The following is a 16,998-nucleotide window of genomic DNA, read 5'->3' on the forward strand; positions in this document are numbered from 1 at the left end:
TTGTAAGGTCACGCAACAAAGACGCGATCATCAAGTCTCATATTTGAAGCTTCAGTTTGGTAAACATCATTCATCTTGGTTCAGTAAAAAAGCAAGCCAAACTGGTAACATTGTAGAAGAAATTTATCTCCCTGATTTATTATGCACTAGTAGAAAAGGGGGCAATGGTCCAGGCCGGGTCAGCCCATTAGTCCCGGTTCAATCCAGGACCGGGACCAATGGGGGCATTGGACCCGGTCCGTGAGCCCCGGGGGCCGGCCGGGCCACATGGGCCATTGGTCCCGGTTCGTCTGGACCTTTTGGTCCCGGTTGGTGGGACGAACCAGAACCAATGTGCCTTGCTCCTGGCCCACCACCATTGGTCCCGGTTGGTGGCCTGAACTGGGACCAAAGGCTTCCCTTTAGTCCCGGTTCAAGCCACGAACCGGGACTAATTAATTGCCTATATATACCCCTCGCCCGCGAGCAGAGCACTCTCACTGCTCTGTTTTTCGTGGCCGGCGAGGAGAGAGCTTTGTGGTGCTCTAGCTCACCTCCTATGCACACGAGGTGTTCGATGGAATGCCCGAGCCACACTACTTAACCTTTCTCCTCTCCAAGCTCCATTTTCCTCAATATTTGTCTAGGTTTAGCGATCCGTCACGTCCCGTCCCTGTCTTCACCGCTGTCGATCGTCCGCGCCGATCTCGTCGCCGGCACCACCGTGGTGAGCCTCTTGTTCTTATCTTCTTTCTGAAAGGAAAAAAATTCTTACTTGTATGTTTATATAGATACTTGTATAATGTTCTTACTTTTATTATTTCATCTTATATAGTGCGATGGTTTTGGTATCCGCCCCCGTCGGCCCTCGTCCTGTCTATGATTCAGATGTGGTATATATTATCTTTTCGTAACTATTGGTTCATCTATTGTTTATGACAATTATGCCGACCAACATGGCATAGATTTTATTTATCTAGGAGGTTGTTGAACCGGAAATTCCAACCGACCCTATTGTCGAGAGGTTAAATTTAGTTGAAGAAGAAAACAATTTCTTGAAGGAAAAAATAGAAAAATTGAGGAGGAGAAGATGATATTGGAGTTGCATGTTGCGGATGTCGTGGATGATCACAAGATCAAGATGGATGCAATGCGCTTGAAGATTAGAAAGAATAGAAAATATGCCATTCATACCGAGGCTTGGTATCATTATGCCGTTGGATCAGTTGTTACATTGGTTGCGATTATGATCGCATTTGTTTTCGCATTGAAATGTTTTACATAGTTTCAGTGTATGGTTTAATTAATTTAGATGCTCTGCAGAGCTTTATGTTGTTAGATGAGAACTATGTATGTACTTTGGTTTTAATGTGATGATGAACTTCTATTAATTTGGTCACTTAATTATCTATTCATGATGTTCTGTAATGATTTTTGACACACTTAATTATATATAATGCACGCAGATGAACCGGCAATGGATGTACAGTTCAAGACACACCTCTGAGTACATTAAGGGCGTGCGTGAATTTCTCGAAGTGGCTGAGGCAAACAAGAAGAATGGTTTTATGTGTTGTCCATGCCCTATATGTGGGAATACGAAGTCTTACTCTGACCAGAAAATCCTTCACACCCACCTGCTTTACAAGGGTTTCATGCCACACTATAATGTTTGGACGAGGCACGGAGAAATAGGGGTTATGATGGAACACGGCGAAGAAGAAATGTACGATGACAACTATGTGCCCCCTGAATACGGTGATGCTACTGAAGATCAAGAGGAACCAGACGATGTGCACGATGATGGTGCAATAGGCGAAGCTGCTGAAGATCAAGAGGAACCAAACGATGTGCCCGATGATGATGATCTCCGCCGGGTCATTGTCGATGCAAGGACGCAATGCGAAAGTCAAAAGGAGAAGCTGAAGTTCGATCGCATGTTAGAGGACCACAAAAAAGGGTTGTACCCCAATTGCGAAGATGGCAACACAAAGCTCGGTACCGTACTGGAATTGCTGCAGTGGAAGGCAGAGAATGCTGTGCCTGATAAAGGATTTGAGAAGCTACTAAGAATATTGAAGAAGAAGCTTCAAAAGGATAACGAATTGCCCGACAGTACATACGCAGCAAAGAAGGTCGTATGCCCTCTAGGATTGGAGGTGCAGAAGATACATGCATGCCCTAATGACTGCATCCTCTACCGCGGTGCGTACAAGGATCTGAACGCATGCCCGGTATGCGGTGCATTATGGTATAAGATCAGACGAGATGACCCTGGTGATGTTGACGGCGAGCCCCCCAGGAAGAGGGTTCCTGCAAAGGTGATGTTGTATGCTCCTGTAATACCACGGTTGAAACGTCTGTTCAGAAACGGAGAGCATGCCAAGTTGATGCGATGGCACAGTGAGGACCGTAAGAAAGGCGGGAAGTTGAGAGCACCCGCTGACGGGTCGCAGTGGAGAAAAATCGAGAGAAAGTACTGGGATGAGTTTGTAAGTGACCCAAGGAACGTATGGTTTGCTTTAAGTGCGGATGGCATTAATCCTTTCGGGGAGCAGAGCAGCAATCACAGCACCTGGCCCATGACTCTATGTATGTATAACCTTCCTCCTTGGATATGCATGAAGCGGAAGTTCATTATGATGCCAGTTCTCATCCAAGGCCCTAAGCAACCCGGCAACGACATTGATGTGTACCTAAGGCCATTAGTTGAAGAACTTTTACAGCTGTGGAATGGAAACGGTGTACGTACATGGGATGAGCACAAACAGGAGGAATTTCACCTAAAGGCATTGCTGTTCGTGACCATCAATGATTGGCCCGCTCTCAGTAACCTTTCAGGACAGTCAAACAAGGGATACCACACATGCACGCACTGTTTACTTGACACCGATAGTATATACCTGGGAAGCTGCAGGAAGAATGTGTACCTGGGCCATCGTCGATTTCTTCCGACCAACCATCAATGTCGAAAGAAAGGAAAGCATTTCAAAGGCGAGGCAGATCACCGGAGGAAGCCCGCCATGCGTACCGGTGATCACGTACTTGCTATGGTCAATGATTTACACGTAATCTTTGGAAAGGGTCCCGGCAGACTAGCTATTCCGAGTGACTCTGGGGGACACGCACCCATGTGGAAGAAGAAATCTATATTTTGGGACCTACCCTACTGGAAAGACCTAGAGGTCCGCTCTTCGATCGACGTGATGCACGTGACGAAGAACCTTTGCGTGAACATGCTAGGCTTCTTGGGCGTGTATGGGAAGACAAAAGATACAACTGAGGCACGGGAGGACCTGCAACGTTTGCACGAAAAAGACGGCATGCCTCCAAAGTAGTATGAAGGTCCTGCCAGCTATGCTCTTACCAAAGAAGAGAAGGAAATCTTCTTTGAATGCCTGCTTAGTATGAAGGTCCCGACTGGCTTCTCGTCGAATATAAAAGGAATAATAAATATGTCAGAGAAAAAGTTTCAGAACCTAAAGTCTCATGACTGCCACGTGATTATGACGCAACTGCTTCCGGTTGCATTGAGGGGGCTTCTACCGGAAAACGTCCGATTAGCCATTGTGAAGCTATGTGCATTCCTCAATGCAATCTCTCAGAAGGTGATCGATCCAGAAATCATACCAAGGCTAAGGAGTGATGTGGTGCAATGTCTTGTCAGCTTCGAGCTGGTGTTCCCACCATCCTTCTTCAATATCATGACGCACGTCCTAGTTCATCTAGTTGACAAGATTGTCATTCTGGGCCCCGTATTTCTACACAATATGTACCCCTTTGAGAGGTTCATGGGAGTCCTAAAGAAATATGTCCGTAACCGCGCTAGGCCAGAAGGAAGCATCTCCATGGGCCATCAAACAGAGGATGTCATCGGGTTTTGTGTTGACTTCATTCCTGGCCTTAAGAAGATAGGTCTCCCTCAATCGCGGTATGAGGGGAGACTGACTGGAAAAGGCACGCTTGGAAGGGACTCAATAATATGCAGGGACGGATATTCTTGGTCTCAAGCACGCTACACAGTTCTACAGAACTCTACCTTGTTGACCCCGTATGTCGATGAACACAAGAACAGTCTGCACTCCAAACACCCGGAGCAGTGCGACGACTGGATTACATGTGAACACATCAGGACTTTCAGCAGTTGGTTGGAAGCACGTCTCAGAGGTGACAACACTGTTTGTGATGAGTTGTACTTGTTGTCCAGGGGACCATCTTCGACTGTTACGATTTGGAAAGGATACGAGATAAATGGGAATACATTTTACACGATTAACCAAGATCAAAAGAGCACCAACCAAAACAGCGGTGTCCGCTTTGATGCAACAACCGAGAAGGGAAAGGACACATATTATGGTTACATAGTGGACATATGGGAACTTGACTACGAACATGATTTTAAGGTCCCTTTGTTTAAGTGCAAATGGGTCAATCTGTCAGGAGGCGGGGTACAGGTAGACCCATAGTACGGAATGACAACAGTGGATCTGAAAAATCTTGGGTACACTGACGAACCGTTCGTCCTAGCCAATGATGTGGCACGGGTTATCTATGTGAAGGACATGTCTACCAGACCGAGAAAAAGAAAAGATAAGGAAGCGAATACATCATACGATGAGCCAAAGCGCCACATAGTTCTTTCAGGAAAAAGGGACATCTGGGAGTGGAGGGCAAGACAGACATGTCTGAAGATTATGAAAAGTTTCATGAAATTCCTCCCTTCAAAGTCAAGGCTGACCCCAGCATCCTAATAAGCGATGAAGATTATCCATGGTTACGGCGCAATAAGCAAATGACACAAGCGAAGAAAAAGTAAAGACTTTCTCCCGCAACTAGTATGATGATGCCATGCCAACTTTGTAACACACGAGTATGATACCATTGTCTGTTTTGTACATGCACATGCTATGTGGGTGAATTTATGATACCATGCCAAATTTCAACTTTTTCATAGTTCATTTGAATGCTTTAATGTCTTATGGTTCGGCCCTCGTAATAATTAAAAATAGCAACAATAAGTAGTTTGTTGTAAGTAGAAACAAAATAAAATAAATAAAGCAAGAAAGAAAACAAAAAAACAAAAAAAGTGTTTTCAAATTTGAAAACTAATGGCACTAACAGAAAGTTTATAATTTTTCTAAAACTAAAAGCAAAAAGAATTAAAAAATAAAGCAAAAAACAAAAGAAAATAAATAATGCAGAAAACAAAACAAAAAAACAATTAAAAATAGCAGCAATAAGTATTCTGTTGTAAGTAGAAACAAAATAAAATAAATAAAGCAAGAAAGAAAACAAAAAACAAAAAAAATGTTTTCAAATTTGAAAACTAATGGCACTAACAGAAAGTTTATACTTTTTCTAAAACTAAAAGCAAAAAGAATTAAAAAATAAAGCAAAAAACAAAAGAAAATAAATAATACAGAAAACAAAACAAAAAAACTGGAAAATAATTAAAAATAGCAACAATAAGTATTTTGTTGTAAGTAGAAACAAAATAAAATAAATAAAGCAAGAAAGAAAACAAAAAAACAAAAAAATGCCTCCTACTGGGCCCCCCACGGCCTGAATACGACTAGAAACCCTACCATGGGCCAGGACTCAGACCCACAGTAGGCCCAGAAGGCCCATCAAGCACAGCAGTAGCAAATAGGCCCGCAGGTCTACGGTGGAGAGGAGCTCGAGAGGGGTGCGGCAGTGGGGCTTATAAACCACTGCGCGCCCCTCTCAACTAGCGAGGTGGGACTAAACTTTGGCCCCGACGCGGGCAGCACAGGGTCCTTTGGTCCCGGTTGGTGGCACCAACCGGGACTAAAGGGGGGGCAGTTCCGGTTGGTGCCACCAACCGGGACCAAAGGCCGCCGCTTCCCGCCCTTTGGGCTGCTGAAAAGAGGCCTTTGGTCCCGGTTGGTGGCACCAACCGGGACTAAAGGGGGCATTGGTCCCGGTTGGTTTCACGAACCGGGACCAATGCTCTTGCTATATATACAACACTTAGGAAAATTTGACGAACACATCGCCAGTTGCCATCGACGCCGCCAGGCTGCCCAGATCGACGCCGTCCGCTGCCCCGACGCCGCCCGCCGCCCAGACGCCGTCCGCGCGCCCCCGTCATCGCCCCTACCCCGTCGCCGCTCGCCGCCCTCGCCAACGCCGCCCGCCCGCGCCCGTCGTCGCCGTCACCGTCGCCGTCGTCGCCGGCCACGCCCCTGCCCCGGCCCGCCGTGGTCGTCGCCGACGCCCTCGCCTCCGCCGTCGTCGCCCTCGCCGGCCATGCCACTGCCCCGGCCCGCCGTGGTCGTCGCTGACGCCCTCGCCGCCACCGCCCTCGCCCTCGCCGGCCACGCCCCTGCCCCGGCCCGCCGTGGTCGTCACCGACGCCCTCGCCGTCGCCGTCGTCGCCCTCGCCGGTCGCCCCCGTTGTGAGCCGCCGCCGTCGAGGCTCTGTGTTTAGTGCTTTTTTTTCATACATGCATGTGTATTTTTTTGTTCATTGCATTTTTTCATATATATAATTAATGTATATATGTATGTGGTAGCTATATGATGAATGGATGTGGCTATGTATGTATGAATATAATGTTCATAGCATTTTTTGTTTATATATGTTTTTTCATATATGTATTAATTTTTTATTTAGGTTGTTAGTAAATATCGATTTTAGGTTAGTGCATTTTAATTAGGTTAGTGTAGAGGAAAAAGTAAAATAAGGAAAAGGAAGAAAAGAGGAAGAAGGAAGAAGGAAGAAGAAGAAGAAAAAGAATGAGAGGAAAAAGGAAAATAAGAAGAGGGAGAAAAGGAGAAGAAGAGGAGAGGAAAAGAAGAGGAGAAATAAATAAGAAGAAGAAAAAAGAAGAAAAGGAAGAGGAGAAGAAGAAGAAAAAATAGAAAAAAAATCTATTTTTTCTTCTTGTCCTCTATTCCTTTCTTCTTCTTCTTCCTTCTTCCTTCTTCCTCTTTTCTTCCTTTTCCTTAATTATTTTCCTTTCTCGAGGGAGAAGAAGAAAAAGAAGAGGAGAAGAAGAAAGAAAGGAATAGAGGAGAAATAAATAAGAAGAACAAAAAACAAGAAAAGGAAGAGGAGAAGAAGAAAGAAATAGAGGAGAAGAAGAAAAAATAGAAATTATATTTTTTCTTCTTCTCCTCTTTTTTTCTTCTTTTTTTCTTCGATCTTCTCCTCTATTCCTTTCTTCTTCTCCTCTTTTTATTTCTTCTTCGTTTTCTTATGTTTTATCGGGTTTGTCGCCGTCAGGCTGCTCGCCTTCGCCCTCGCCGCCCCCTCGAGATAACTTCGACATGAGGGGCGGTCGATATATATACCCCCTCTTGACCGTGATAACCCTATACAACGGCAGCACCCCCCTCGGCCCTCTCGCTCCACCAAAACTCTCGAAGTACCCAAATTTACCAAGTTAAAAGAGTGTTGTCGTCGAGGCCACCCCAAACCCTTGAAGCGTTGTGTCGAGGCAATCCCAAACCCTAGAGAAGCAGCATCGAGGCCACTAACATGATTCCTTATTGTGATTAGCTAGCTAGTTCTACGTTTGCCACTAATATATATCCATCTGTACCATGTTTGAATAATAATTGACATGTTGTAAATATTTGCAGAAACTATGGAGCACTACCGAGATGAAGCAACATAAGCGATGTTGGGGGGATAATCGCAGAAGGAACTGATGTCATTGCGTCATTTTTCAACGATGTCGTTGGTCAGGAAGGACTGGGTGAAGAAGAGGGCCATGTTCATGATGGCTCCGGCCCATTAATGCCGGTACAAGAAGAGGGCTATGTTCATGATGGCTCCGGTGATGACCCAATGGAGGTACAAGAAGGAGACCGTGCTGACTGCTCCGGTGACCGAACCGAGTCCGGCCAGGTATATATATATTAGTTAAGCCTATGCTGACTAGTTAATTGATGCATTCATTGTTTTGGTATATGTACACATATTAATTACTCTCGTCTTTCTTCCTTTTAATTTCTAGCCCTCCGGATCGAGCACAACTTCGGTAAGGAGACGAGGCCCGAAGAAAAAGTTGAGCTCGGATGAAAGGTTTGAGATCATAGAAATCGCGCCTGACGGTGAACCGATTGAACCCATCCGGACAAAGAACGCATTTTCTGCTTAGTGCGGGGTTCTTGTTAGGGACAAGATCCCGATCAGCATCCAGCAATGGTATAAGCCTAAGGACGACCCTGAGGTGTCTTATGTCAATGATATGCAGAAAGAAGATCTTTGGACTCAGCTGAAGGCAAATTTCACCCTACCGCTAGAGGAGGATCCGGAGAAGCCAGTTAAAGAGCAATTAATCAAGTCTTGTGCTCTTAAGAAGATGGCAACCCTATTCAGGAGGTGGAGGAAAGAGTTGAACCATTTTGTCGGGAAAAAAAAGACACCAGAATTCATCGGCAAATATGAGAAGATCAAAGATCACTGGCCCGCATTTGTGGCCCACAAGACATCGGAAAAGAGTAAGAAGATGTCGGTGACGAACAAGCAAAATGCTGCAAAGAAGAAGCTTCACCATCGCACGGGGTTAGGTGGCTACCTTAAAGCCCGGCCTAAGTGGTCCAAGGAGGAGAATGATCTGCTTGAAAAAGGGATCGAACCAGAGACAATGAGATGGCCAGACCGTTGCCGGACTTGGTTCTTCGGGGCTGGCGGAACCTTGGACCCTGTATCAGGGATGTGTCATTGGACGGACGAGCAACTGGAAATACCAGTCAAGAACCTTCGACGCTATATCAATGCAGCGCAGAAAGGGACGTTCGTACCAGACAGGGAGAAGGACGAGCTTACAATGGCCCTCGAGAATCCTGAGCACCCTAGACGGACACGAGGCACGCCAGACTCCATTCCGTGGAAGATTGGTTTTCCGGATGCAGGGGGTTACAAAACACATGAGAGGAGGAAGAAACTGGAGCAGGGCCAATTGCAGGCGCTGCACGAAAGGGTAATGGGGCTAGAGGAACGAGAAGAGGAACGAAAAGCAGCAGATCGCAGCAAACGACCTGCCGAAGCTTCCCCCGAAGCTACCCCGCCATCTTAGCAGAGAAGCAGCGTGGCTTCCACCGAGCTGCTTCAGCCGGAGCATGTCTTGACGGCTCCTGCCAGCTATCCCGTGGATGCTATCACGGAGTCTCAACATTGCCACATTATGGTGCGATGGATGAATTTAAAGGTCAAGGCGGCTGTTGGCTCTGTTTATCCTACTAGATCCGGAGCAACTTATCACTGCCGGCCGATTCCAGAAGGATATGCTAAGGTGATGGTGTATGAAATAACGGAGGGATTTGAGCACCTCCTGCTTGACCACCCTACCGGTGAAGGGGAGACTAGGCTGGGTTCTGCTCTGAAGACTCCATGCCTATGGCGGAAGGAGCTCATCAACCTTCCGAACTGGATGCCTCTGCCTCCTCCTCCTCCTCCTCCGGCAAGTCAGGGCACTCCGCCTCCTCCACCGCCTCCTCCTCCGGCGAGTGACAATCAGGGCACGCGTGGCGGCACTCCGCCTCCTTCTCCGGCGCGTGGCGGCACTCCGCCTGCGCTGGCGCTCCCGAGCAGCCAGTAGCCTCCTCCTTCTCCGCCTCGCCAGCAAGGGCGGAAGAGACCCGTCGCCGCCCCGGTTGCTCTAGCGCGTCGTACTCCTTCTCCTCCGCCTCGTAAGCAAGCACGAAAGAAGACAGACGCCGCAGCCGCTCCATCTGCTCCGGCGTCTAGCAGCACAACCAGAGGCGGGAGGCAATACAGATACGGTCCACCTCTCAAGCCTCTAGAGAAGTTAGCGTAGGAGAGGACCGAGGAGGAAAACGATACGATTGTGCGGACCCACGTGAAGGAGTTCTTTGAAGGGGTGAAAGCAAAGAGACATCCACCTCCGGAGGAGAAGGTAGATCCGGTGAAAGCAAAGCGCACTATCGATGCCCTGAGGAAACCACCAAAGTCTCCGCCGAGAACCAACTATCAGCGCATTACTGAACAGACATATCTCCAAGCCCAGCGGTCGGGAACTAATGTCAGTGATAAAAGGTTAAAAGAACAAGCAAAGGGGAAAAAATTGCCCAGCTCGGCGAACAAGCACAGCAATCGTGCCCCCCGCTCAATGTGTCTAATGCTCCAGGGACGGTGACCGGTTATGGCAATCTTGCAGATTACCTGCCTGACGATCAACTTCCTGATTTCTTAGAGGTGGACGAACACAGATACGAGTACGGGAAGCCTCTCGTCAAAGATGAAAAATCTCTGACAACAATGATGCGAAGATTCCATAATTGGTACATGGAAACCTGCAGAGAGTCTGGGGGACGAATGCTTTGTATCTGAATATTAAAGAAGAGCACGACCTTGTTGCAACTGATCTGTTGACTATTCCATTTGATGAGTTCTTCGCGTTCTTCAATCAAAAGGCCCTCGATAAACTAATGGTCTTTTGCTACTATCTGTAAGTACTATTTCTGTCATTAAGTCTCTATATATAGCTCGGCTCTTTCATTTCATGTATTTATAATTAATTATCCTCAATATATTATGCAGATTGAAGATCGTCGAGTGCAAAAAACAAGAAATTTATGATATTGGGTTCATTAACACAAATATCATAGATGAATTTCTGGTTAAAAAGGACGTCAAAGAGGCCGAGGACAACTTGCTACGATCGTTGATCAAAAATCAAAACAAAGATACCATACTCTTTCCTTACAACGGCAAGTGAGTGTTACTGTCGTGTGCATATTCGGTTTCCCTTATTACTCGAGCGAGGTTATAGTAATGTAATTGATGAGTTATGCATGCGTGCGCAGGTACCACTATGTTCTTCTGAAGATTAAGCTTGAGCGGGGACTAGTAACCGTCTTAGACTTGAGACGGAAAGATCCCAAAACCTATGCGGACATGACTAAATTGCTCAACAAGTAAGTTCAGTCGATCATTATCGCGCCATATCGGCAACTTTTTGTTCATTTCCTGATATCTCAAGTAATAATAATTATTTTCTTTATCTTGCAGGGTTTGGAAACAGTTCACCGCAGAAGCTCCGGGACTGCCGAAGGAGCTGCGATATACATACCCGAAAGTAAATACTACTGGCTAGCTAGTTGCGCGCATCTCCCGTTGATTCTATAGCTATACTTTCATCAATGCCATTTATAATGCTTCATTATCAGTTTGATTGACCTCTATTTCTCGTAAAGTGTTTGTGGCAGGAACAAGGGAATGATTTCTGTGAATACTACATGTGCGAGTTCATCCACAACGCGACTTTGAAAAACAAGCGGGGCTACTCTCAAAGACAATATAAAGTGCGTAAGTAATAATATTCACAATTTCATTTTATTACACCATCATTTCTGTTGAGTTTCATTCATATATATGTATTAATTAACCCCCTTCTTCAAATTAGACGTGGCAGATGCGGAATGAACTCCTAGAACCAGATCGCATGAAAGCAATTCAAGAGGAATTGGCGGGATTCTTTCTTGACCACGTCATCAATAAAGCCGGAGAATACCATGTGGAAATTGATTTCAATTGCTAGGGGATTGTAATTAAGAGATCTTACATATTGTACATGTATGTAGCCAGTAGCGTCGGATACATGATACGAAAACTTGTTGTTCGACCAATCTCTCTGAGAAGGAGAGGTCGATCGATCACTTCTCTCGGTATGCATGACGAACTTCTGTACTTAATGGTTCCCTTCATTTTCTTACTAGCTAGCGTGTCGAGGACCTCTCTATGTACAGTACGTAGCGTCGACCAAGCACGGACATAAGAAAGGACACTTCTCTCTATTAATTAGCTAGCTAACACAAAATATGAAACACCTAAATTAACCCCCCAAAACCCCCAACCCCCCCCCCCCTTCAAAAAAAACCCAGCCACTAGAATGCTGACGCGTGGATGCCTTTTGGTCCCGGTTGGTGCCACCAACCGGGACCAAAGGCCCCCTTGACTGGGCTCGGCGCACAGGCCACGTGTAGGCACATTGGTCCCGGTTCGTGTTTGAACCGGGACTAATGGGTGGAGGTATTAGTAACGACCCATTAGTCTCGGTTCATGAACCGGGACTAAAGGCCCTTACGAATCGGGACTATTAGGTGTTTTTCTACTAGTGATGAGAAAAGGCTGATTGGCACAATCAGATTAAGTAGCAAAACATTATTTTTGTTAGTCAATAAAATCCGTGCAGGTCAAATACCAAATTATAGTTATTTGAAATTTGAGGTGTCAAATATGAAAATATAGATGTAAAAACGGAAGATAGAGAACAAGGATTCCAGCAGCTGCTAGATAGAGCCTTCTCTGAGATAGAGCCTTCCCTGATGCAGATAGAGCCTTCTCTGAGATTTAGCAGGCCCCCAACTACTTGTAGTACACAAAAATATGAAGAGATGCATCGGCTCCTGGAGATCCTTTCAGCACCAGCTACTTCTTCCAACAATGAACTGTTCTCCATATGAAATTTGACTATTCACCCATACAAAGGTCATGAGCACACAGTATATAAAAATGTTCACTCTGACTGACTACTCTGTTTAAATGCAGAACTCTGTGGCTGGTATGAAAGCAATACCAACGAGGTGGAAGAAAATTATAAATCAAGAAGGCCTGAAATGACAAGACGAAGTTTTAGATTTTTGTTCATTCGTTGTAAACCCTATTCTGTACGCTTTGTCAACATATCGGTCTTTGCATGCAAATAACATATGAAATAAATCGCTGGTCTTTGGTTCTAACTACTATCACATCAAAAAAGGAAGTTTCAGTTGCATCATTTTTGTTTCGACATCTGTGTCCACAAAAAATAAATAAACCAAGTGTATAGTTTCAACTTTCAACAACGATGAAGGCTTAAGCTTAGGAATTATTTTTCTCAAACACACACCTTAATGTGTGTTTCCTGTATTAAGTTCTGGAATTCACAAATACTGTAAAAAAGTACTGCAAAACATCAAGAAACAGGGCTCCAAAAGAAAGTATGTTTAACGATGATATAACCAAGTACGAAATATCCTCAACTGATGGCTAAAACGGCAGGCAGAGTGGAAGCAATAGCAGTACATGGAAAATTGGGAAAATAAATTTGAACAGGCATAGAAGCCTCATGCATACTTGAAAATTCTATATTCTTCTGTGGTAATCTTTCTCTTTTTTGGCTGTTCCGGTCTTTTATCATTCTGTGTTTTATATCTGTAACTTGGCTTCTATCAATGAAAATTTAAAACAGACGGTCCTAATATTTCACCATGACAAAATGGGTATGAACAAAGCCATATAATGATCTGTCTTAATAATATACGGAAATGATAGAGATTTGGGAGAACGGTAATGACTGGAATCAGGATTTAGCAAACAGTACCTTGATGAATCTTCGAATATCATCTCTGTACTTTCCATTCCATTCAGCCCACCTACAACAGCATTTGATTATATCATAGAAATATTAACAATAATGTCCGACATCACTGAACATATTCAGCTCTTCATATATCTGAAATCGAAGGGCAGGTACGGAGGATTGAAACAAGAAGACCGGCCGGATTCGACCTCACCTTCTCCTCCTGCTTGGCGTTGGCGCCGCGTGAGCCGTAGTGGAGGTCAATGTAGATGAGGAGCTCGTACGTCTACCGCACGCCGTCGGCCCATTGAAGTGTTGATATAGACGTCCTTGTCACTCTTGAGCTCCTGGTTGCCATTCTCCAGGTCAAAGAAAGCCTACAGAGATTAACCACCACAAGCATGTCAAACCTTGACAAACACAAACGAAAGAGCAGTTCTAGATATAGAAAAGAAACATATGAATAGCACAAAGCGGGTGGCAAGAGGGACACAAGAGAGACACTCACCTGCGTGACAGTATAGAAATAGACATATAATCGCCATCCTTAAGCTATTAAACATAATCACATGTCATAAATCATCTCTGCAATTTGTGCTTCTACCCTGAATCTAGCAGCGTTTTTGTATGCACACCTTAATATCCACTTTTCTTCTTAAAACATGTTCATTGTCCAACAAATTGATTAAGTTATCTGCATGTATACAATAAAATCTACGAAATAGTCTATAGTATGTAGACATTTGAAGCACACAAGTAGCTAATAAATAGCTGAATATGAAGCTCAGCAGGTTTTTTGTTGATCCTGACCACTTTATATCCTTCATAACATGTAGTGTCAGCACCATGCCTAATGGTGTTGTCCCTGTGGGCATTTTCCCCGAAATTGATGGCTTCCCCTTCCATCAACATATTAATTCTGCTAAGTCGAAAAACAACTGGACTGAAAATTCTGCAAACATGTAATTTGTAAACCATTCATATGAGTGTAGTGACAATGGTTATAGCCGAGTATTGGAATTTGAGATTCATTGGCAAAGTACAGACCGCAAAAAATATTTAGTACCGAGAAAAGGAAGGGGATAATATTGCATAATTTTCACCCTTTAAGAGTGCCACCTCATTACATACATGAACTTTACATGAATTAAAAGGGATGGGTTTCTTTGCTTTAGTACATCCCCTGTAGAAATATAACGACTACATCTACTAATAAATCTAATGGTTCCAATAAATTGCTTTTTTTTCTGGTTGACAACATGGAAAGTTGTGTCTGAAGTTCTGAACTACAACTATAAGGAAATTGACTAAAAGGTGAACAATTACCTACAAAAACATGAATATATACAGTCCAGGAGCAACTGAATGTGTTGCATCTGCTCCAACCTCTTGCTCTCATGCTGAAGTTATCTGCATGTATATACAATAAAATCTGTGAAAATAGAGACAGCAGAGCCTTAATTCCTATAGCATGTAGACATTTGAAGCAAGCAAATAGCTAACAAATAACTGAATATGAAGCTCCACAGGTCATTTGTTTGTCCTGACCACTCGTGGCTTTCTGTTACCTATGGGCATCCACACAAGTGATGTTGGAGAAATCAAGAAGGTAAAACATGAGATGAATTTTGAAGAAGGAAGGATGGAACCTCACTGTTTCTTTGCCCCAGGTGGCCTTGGCGATCTCCAGCAGCTCATCTGCGAAGCCGTCGCTTGGGTAGTGGTGCAACCTAGTGATGTGCGCATCACAGATCCTCTCCTTGTCCCAACAGAAACCCCAAAGCACTCACTGCGGACCGAAGGATTGGATTCATAGAACACACTGATGTGAACACACGCATGGACTTGCAGGGGCAGAGGAGGGAAAAAGATAGATACCTGCGCGCAAGGAGATGAGGAGGAGAGAGGTGGAGGCGCCGCTCCCCGCCGCCCTTTGTCTGCAGGTCGCCGCCGCTGTTGGAGACGCTCGCCGCCACGTCCACACGCCTCGGATCTGGCAGAACCCCCTACTCCTCCATCTCCAGTGGGAAGACCCAGCGGCGGCTAACGAGGGAGAAGGGCGAACTGCTGCGTCGCGAGGATGCAGCCGGAGGAGGAAGGGGAACAAGCAGAAGAGGGGAGGAGAATACGTGCCTGTAAAGGAAGAGGGGGGAAGGAGACGTACGTGCGAAGGAAAAGGGGAGGACGAATGAGTGACCAGTGGGGCTCGAGCGCAATAATACTACACGTACAGGATGATCGTACAAAGTTTTACAGGATGACAATGTGGCCTAATCTAATTGCTCCCCCCTAATTTTCAGGGTGGGGCTGTCCCCCTTAATCATATTCCAACCAATCACAGTCAACGAGCCTGTAAATCCCCCGTACAACGCCCGTACTTCTAGCATTGCTCGCTCGAGCGCGTCCAGTGCGTAGATTTTGTCTCCTCAGAAACAGTACTCCTCACGGGTCCAGCGCCGACGTGTCATGCACGAGCAGACGCCCCTTGCGCGACCGTTCATGTGTTGTATGGCCCCGGGTCTATCTTTTATCATATAAGATTTTAATCTACTTTTATTTGCATCTTTACTTTTCTTATCTATATTATAAAATACCAAAAATATATTTATCTTATCATACTATCTCTATCAGATCTCACTTTTGCAAGTGACCGTGAAGGGATTGACAACCCCTTTATTGTGTTGGTCGCGAGTTCTTTATTTGTTTGTGTAGGTGTGTGGGACTTTTAAGTAGCCTCCTACTGGATTGATAACTTGGTTTCTCAAAAACGGAGGGAAATACTTATGCTACTATTGTTGTATCATCCTTTCCTCTTCAAGGAAAACCAACGCAAGCTCAAGACGTAGCAAGAAGGATTTCTGGCGCCGTTGCCGGGGAGGTCTTCGCTCAAGTCAAGACATATCAAGTACTCATCACAAACTCATCTCCCTCGCATTTACATTATTTGTCATCTGCCTCTTGTTTTCCTCTCCCCCACTTCACCCTTGCCGTTTTATTCGCCATCTCTTTCCCAATCTTCTCCTATCTCTTTTTCGCTTGCCATTTTTCTGTTTTCTTGTGTGTTGGATTACTTGTCACCATGGCGCAAGATAATACCAAATTGTGTGATTTCTCCAATACCACTAATAATGATTTCCTTAGTACTCCGATTGCATGTTGAGTCTTGTGAAATCAATACTGCTTTGCTGAATTTTGTTATGAAAGATCAATTCGCCGGCCTTCCTAATGAAGATGCCGCTACCCATCTAAACAACTTTGTTGATTTGTGTGATATATAAAATAAGAAAGATACGGATAATGATATTGTTAAATTGAAGTTATTTCCGTTTTCACTTAGAGATCGTGCTAAAGTTTGGTTTTCGTCTTTGCCTAAGAATAGTATTGATTCTTGGAACAAGTGCAAAGATGCTTTTATCTCTAAAAAATTTCCTCCCGCCTATGAATTTTAAACAACTTGATCATGAGCATGTTGCCCAATTTTGGGAAAAAATGAAATTGATGATTCGCAATTGTCCTACTCATGGTTTGAATTTATGGATGATCATACAAAAAATTTATGCCGGATTGAATTTTGCTTCTAAAAATCTTTTAAATTCGACCGCGGGAGGCACGTTTATGGAAATCACTTTAGGAGATGCTACAAAACTCCTTGATAATATTATGGCTAATTATTCTCAATGGC

The 16,998-nt window shown here is 44.6% G+C and overlaps 1 long non-coding RNA gene across 7 annotated transcripts; it reads right to left on the reverse strand.

The window, feature by feature from the left end:
* Window positions 1-12,121: 12,121 nt before the first annotated feature.
* LOC123136195 (uncharacterized) lies at window positions 12,122-15,517 on the reverse strand. Of its 7 annotated transcripts, XR_006466662.1 has the most exons (5): window positions 15,195-15,503; window positions 13,825-15,105; window positions 13,531-13,693; window positions 13,338-13,389; window positions 12,122-12,586 (listed from the first exon to the last, which is right to left on the reverse strand). It is a non-coding gene; the product is annotated as an uncharacterized lncRNA (long non-coding RNA). The 7 variants fall into 7 exon arrangements; XR_006466664.1 differs by having other exon boundaries at window positions 12,122-13,389; window positions 13,531-14,726; window positions 14,966-15,105; window positions 15,195-15,517; XR_006466660.1 differs by having other exon boundaries at window positions 12,122-13,389; window positions 13,531-14,726; window positions 14,971-15,105.
* Window positions 15,518-16,998: the final 1,481 nt, after the last annotated feature.

Source organism: Triticum aestivum, chromosome 6B (genome assembly GCF_018294505.1).
Source record: "Triticum aestivum cultivar Chinese Spring chromosome 6B, IWGSC CS RefSeq v2.1, whole genome shotgun sequence".
NCBI lineage: Eukaryota > Viridiplantae > Streptophyta > Magnoliopsida > Poales > Poaceae > Triticum > Triticum aestivum.